This window comes from Piliocolobus tephrosceles, chromosome 12 (assembly GCF_002776525.5).
Source record: "Piliocolobus tephrosceles isolate RC106 chromosome 12, ASM277652v3, whole genome shotgun sequence".
Taxonomy (NCBI): domain Eukaryota; kingdom Metazoa; phylum Chordata; class Mammalia; order Primates; family Cercopithecidae; genus Piliocolobus; species Piliocolobus tephrosceles.
In genome coordinates, this window is record NC_045445.1 from 94,822,809 (window position 1) to 94,829,279 (window position 6,471).

Here is a 6,471-nt window from a genome sequence, read left to right on the forward strand (position 1 = left end):
AGATCATCCAGAGAAAAGCCAACAAAGAAATATTGGATTTAAACTGCACTTTGTAACAAATATACCTAACAAACATTTACAGAACATTTCATGGTAGCAGTGGTGGGCTGAGCATGCCTGTCCTTGGGCCCCATGGGAGCATATGCTGCCACTAATGTTAGCGGGTCCAGGCAGGCTGACTCTTGACCTCTAGATAGCTTGCTCAAGTACCAGGAATGGCAGCAGTGGACCAGGTGGGTTGGCAGGTTCTCAAACCTTTGGGCAGTGTTCATGGCATGGGTGATAGCAATTGAAGTAGTGGGAAAACCGTCTGAAACCCAAGTAGTCAGTCAGCACTGGTGTTGGAACTGGCTGTGATGGGTTGGTTGGCCTTGTCCCCAAACCTACAGGTGGGTCGTGTAGGTGGGTGCCAGCGGTGGTGGCAGCAGCGGGTTGAGTGGGCCTGATCTCAGACACCAAGAGGAATGCTTAGGTGCCACTGGTGGTGGACTGGGCCGGGCCACCCTCAGCATCCTGGATGGTGTGCTCCGGTGGCACAAGGGGGCTGGATCCAGGCTGAGCTGAGCCCTCAGGCACCTCAGTGGTGCTATAGATGCCGTCTGTGGTATGTAGAGGCGAAATGAGGCCCAGGCCATTGGTAGAATGCTCAGGTAGAGGCAGCAGCAGCTGCACTGTGGCCCTGCTACTGGGGAGGGCAAGGTTGCTTTCCCTAGGAGTTGCCATAGGTAAGAAGCTGGGGGGTATTGACTTTACTTGTGTCTTGGCCCACAGCAATTTGCAGCCATGGAGGTTGCCGGAAGGGGAATTTGTCCTTGGGGCATATGAGAATACATAGGCACCCCTCTACAGCGGGTGCAGGATTGCTGCCTCAGCCCTGGTTACAGAGTAGGATGCAGTCCACTGTGGGCTGGGCTCTTAAAATGGTACTGTGCTGCTGCTGCTTCTGCTTAGGACTCAGGGGCTTTTGGGACCCCGCATGAGTGCTTCCTCTGGAGCAATAACCTTCATGAGGTTTCCAGGGAGCTCCCTATGTTAGTCTCAGGGCCCATAAGGGTCAAGGGGCTCTCCCATAGCTAGGATTTTAGGAGTCCATGGTGGGAATGTAGACTGCTGGAGTTTCTCACTTATCCTTTTACTGCACTGGAGAGTCTCCCCCAGATCCAAGGTGATCTTGGTCCAACAGGATGCTTCATTTCCTTCTCCTTCCTAGCTTTAGGTGTTTTCTGTCACTTTTCTGTCAAATTCCAATATTCTCTCTTGGATGATCTATTTGAAGTGTGATTATCTACTCACTATTTTGGTTCTACTTAGTGGAGAAGATTAGGAGATGCCTCTAATCAGCCATCTTGAAGCCCCTTACCCAAAAAAAAATCTTGAAAGAAACAAAAATGAAAATACAACATGCCAAAATGTATGGCATGCATCAAAAGCAGTTCTAAAAAGAAAGTTTATAGCAATAAATACCTACACTGACAAAAAACAAAGATCTCAAATAAACAATCTAACTTTACACCTCGAGGAACTAGAAAAAGAAGAAGAAACTGAGGCCAAAGTTACTAGAAGGAAGAAAATAACAAAGATTAAAGTAGAGATAAAAATGGAACAAATGTTAGAAAATAGAAACAATCAATAAAATTAAGAGTTTTTTTTAAACATAAGCAAAATTGATAAACCTTTAGCTAGACTAAGAAAAAACATGAAGACTTAAATAAGATCAGAAATGAAAGAGGAGATATTACAACTGATACTGCATATATATAAAAGATTGTAAGAGATTACTATGAACAATTACATGCCAACAAATTGGATAACCTAGAAGAAATGGATACATTTCTAGAAACATAAACCTAGTATACCGGATTATGAAGAAGCTGAAAATCTGACCAGACCTATAATTAGTAAGAAGACTGAATCAGTAATGTAAAAATACCCCAACAAAAAAAAGACGAGGGTCATATGGTTTCACCAGTGAATTATACCAAGTATTTAAAAAGAACACCAATCTTTCTCAAAATCTTCTAAAAAAAATTAAGAAGGAAAAACACTTTAAAATTCATTTTATGAGGCCACAATTACCCCAATAAAAAGTCAGATAAAGACACTACAAGAGAAGAAAATTGCAAGGCAATATCCTCAATGAACATAGATGCAAAATTTCTCAACAAAATGCTATCAATTATCAAAAAGACAAAAGATAACAAGTGTTGGTGAAGATTGGTGAAAAAAGAACCCTTGTACATTGTTGCTGAAAATGGAGGCCAGGCGCGGTGGCTCAAACCTGTAATCCCAGCACTTTTGGGAGGCCAAGGCGGGCAGATCACTTGAAGCCAGGAGTTCGAGACCAGCCTGGCCAATATGGTGAAACCCTGTCTCCACTAAAAATATAAAAATTAACCAGGCATGGTGACAGGCTATCACAGCTACTCAGGAGGCCGAGGCACAAGAGTCACTTGAACCCGGAAGGCAGAGTTGCAATGAGCTGAGAATGCACCACTGCATTCCAGCCTGGGTGAAAGAGTGAGACTCTGTCTCAAAAATAATTAATTAATTTAATTTAATTAAAAATAAAGGGAGAGATACATGTTTATGGGTTAAAAGACTCCATGTTGTTAAGATGTCAGTTCTCCCCAATTTGGTTTAGTTTCAACACAATCTCAATAAAAATTCCAGCAAGATTTTTTGTAGATATCCTCAAGCTGATTCTAAAATGTATGTGGAAATACAACAAAATAGAATAGCCAAAACAATTTTGCATCAAAATAACAAAGTCGAAGAATTCACACTATTTGATATCATGACTTACTAAAAGTATAGTGTGGTATTGATGAAAGGATAGATGCATAGAACAATGATACAATGGAGATTTCAGAAACAGACCCACATAAATTGATTTCTGAGAAAAGTGAAAAGGCAATTCAACGGAGAAAGGGTAGTCTTTTTTAAAATAGTGCTGAAAAAATCGGGATTGTAAACAAACACATTTTAAAAGAAAAATCTTTAACCTAAATCTCACCATTTAGCTGGGTGTGGAGGCTCATGCCTATAATCCCAGCACTTTGGGAGGCCAAGGCAGGAGGATGTCTTGAGCCCAAGAGTTCAAGATCAAGACCAGCCTGTGCCACATAGCAAGACCTCATCTCCACAAAAATTAAAATGAAAATGAAAATTAATTAGCCAAGTACGGTTGTGCATGCCTGTAGTCCCAGCTACTTGGGAGAGTGAGGTAGGAGGACGGCTTGAGCCCCAGAGATCGATTGTGCCACTGCACTCCAGCCTGGGCGGCAGAGCAAGACACCATCTCAAAAACTTAAACTAAATTAATTTTAAAACCTCACAATTTATACAAGAAATCAAAATGGTAATAGACTTAACTTTTAAATATAACATTATAGAACTTTAGAAAAAACATAGGAGAATATAATTGTGACTTCAGGTAAAGCAAAGATTTCTAAGATAGAACACCAAAAACACAATTCATATTTTAAAAAAAAGATAAAGTTCAACGAAATTTAAAACCTTTGCTGAGTGAAAGACATGGTTAACAGAATAAAAAAGCAAGCCATGGACTTATAGAATATATATGCAAATCACATACAGGACAAAGGACATATATGTAGAACATATAAATAATTCACAAAACTAAATAATAACAAAACAACCCACTTTTTAAAAACAAGCCAAATATTTAAACAAATGCTTGTTTATAGAATATGTATGAATGTCAAATAAGAACATGAAAAACCAAACATCATTAGTCATGAGAGAAATGCATATTCAAACCACAATAAGATACTATTACAGAACTATTAAAATGGGTAAAGTTAAAAGAAAACATTAACACTAGGTGAAGATGCAGACAAACTGGAATTCTCATTCATTTTTGCAGTTTCCAATAACATAGAATATACACTACCCAGAAATCCAAATTCTAGGTACTTACCAAATGGAATAAACTTAGGTTCACACAAATATGTGCTTGCAAATATTGGCAGCAGCTTTATTAATAACTGCTAAGAACGAGAAAGTACTTGAATTGACGAATGAACTCTAGTATAGCCATACAATGGAAGATTAATCAGCAATAAAAAGAAGAAAATGATACATGCAACAAAATGGATGAATCTTACATGTATTATACTAAGCGAAAGGAGCTGAACAAAAGCCTACACACTTTATCATTCCATGTATATGACATTCTGAAAATGGCAAAACTATTCGAGTTAGTTAAAAGATCACATTATACATGGCCAAAGATTTGACTTAAAAAGAATAGCACAAGGAATTATTGGGAATGATGAAAATTTTTTAATTTATCCTAACTGTAGTGTTGGTTAAATATCTATGTATTTGTCAAAAATCATAGAACTGTACACAAAAAGAGTAAATGTTACTAAATGATAATTAAAAGTAAAAATAAATGAGGAGAAATAAATCAGACGAAAACTAAAAATCCCAGCAGAATTTCATTACAAGAGATGTAAAAGGAAGTTTTTCCAGCAGAAGCAATATTTCAGACAGAAATTTGAATACACACAGGCAAAAATGACAAATGCCAAAAATGGAATAAATGAAAGTAAATATAAATTTTATTTTTCTATTTATTCTAATAGATAATTGACTAAAGAAAAACTAGTACCAATCTGGTGTGTCTTTATAGCATATGTAAAAGTAATACACGATAATACTACCACAAAGGGCCAGGTGCAGTGGCTCACATGTGTAATCCCGGCACTTTGGGAGGCCAAGGCAGGCAGATCGCTTGAGCCCAGGAGGTTGAGACCTGCCTGGGCAACTTGGCAAAACCCTGTATCTACTAAAAATATAAAAAATTAGCCAGGCATTGTGGCGCACGCCTGTAGTCCCAGCTACTTGGGAGGCTGAGATGAGAAGACCACCTGAGCCTGGGGAATTCGAGGCTGCAGGGAGCCAAGATCATGCCACTGTACTCCAGCCTGGGCAACGGGAGTGAGACCTTGTCAAAAAAAATAAAAGGAAATTCTGCCATCTGTGACAACATAGGTAAACCTGGAGGACATTATGCTAAGTAAAATAGTTTAGACACAGAAAGACAAATACTGCATGATCTCACTTCTAAGTGAAATCTTAAAAAGTTAAACTCTTGGAAACAGTAGAAAGGTGGTTACCAGAGGCTGGAGGTGGTGAGGGAAATGGGAAGATGTTGGTCAAAAGATACAAATTTGCAGTTATAATATGAATAATTTCTGGAGATCTATGGTACAGCATGATGACTATAGTTAATAATAATGTATTGTACATTTGAAATTTGTTATAAGAGATCTTGAGTATTCTCACCAAACAAAAAAAAGTTACTATGTCAGATAATGATGTTATTAGCAGGATTGTGATAATCATTTCACAATGGATATGCATATCAAAGCACCACACTGTACACTTTGAATATATGCAAATTTTACTTGTCAATTACACTTCAAAAGCTGGGGTAGAAAAAGGTGGTACACATACAATAGAGTATGATTCAGTCTTAAATGGAAGGAAACTGTGAACTGTTACAACATGGATGAACCTTGAAAACGTTATGCTACGTGAAATAAGCCAGTCACAAAGACAGAAATATTATATGATTTCATTTATTTGGGATTCCTAGAATAGTCAAATTTTTAAAGATAGAAAGCAAAAGGGTGGTTATCAGGGACTGGAGGGAAAGGAGAATGGGGAGCTGGTGTTTAGAGAGTACAGAGTTTCATTTGGTAAAGATGAAAAAGTTTTGGAGACAGATGCACTGATGGTTCACAACAATGTGAATGAACTTAATTTCACAGAACTGTCCTCCTAAAAATGGTTAAAATGGTAAATTTTTCTTTATGTATTTTTTACCACAACAAAAAAGAAGGCAGCATTTAAAAAGGGGTAGAGAAACACAAAACACATGAGATATACAGAAACAAATAACTTAATGGCATACATAAATTCAACTATATCAACAATATATAAAATATAAGTAAGGCTGGGCACAATGGCTTATGCCTGTAATCCCAGCACCCTGGGAGGCCGAGGCACGTGGATCACTTAAGGTCAGGAGTTCAAGACCAGCCTGGCCAACATGGTGAAACCCTGTCTCTACGAAAACACAAAAATTAGCCGAGCATGGTGATGGGTGCCTGAAATCCCATCTACTCAGGAGAATTGCTAGAACCCAGGAGGCAGAGGTTGCCGTGAACCAAGATCCTGTCACTGGACTCCAGCCTGGTCAACAGAGCAAGAGTACATCTCAAAAAATAAAATAAAATATAAATAAGTTAAATATTCCAATAAAAAGGCACAGACTGTGACAAGCAAGTTCAAGCTATATGCAGTCTACAAGGGACATACTTTGTATTCAAAGATAAAAAATGGGTTAAAAGTAAAAGGACAGTAAAAGATATACCATTCTAAGAAGAGGCTTTAAATGGTTTTACTAATGTGAAACAAAATAGACTTCAAAAGCAAAAA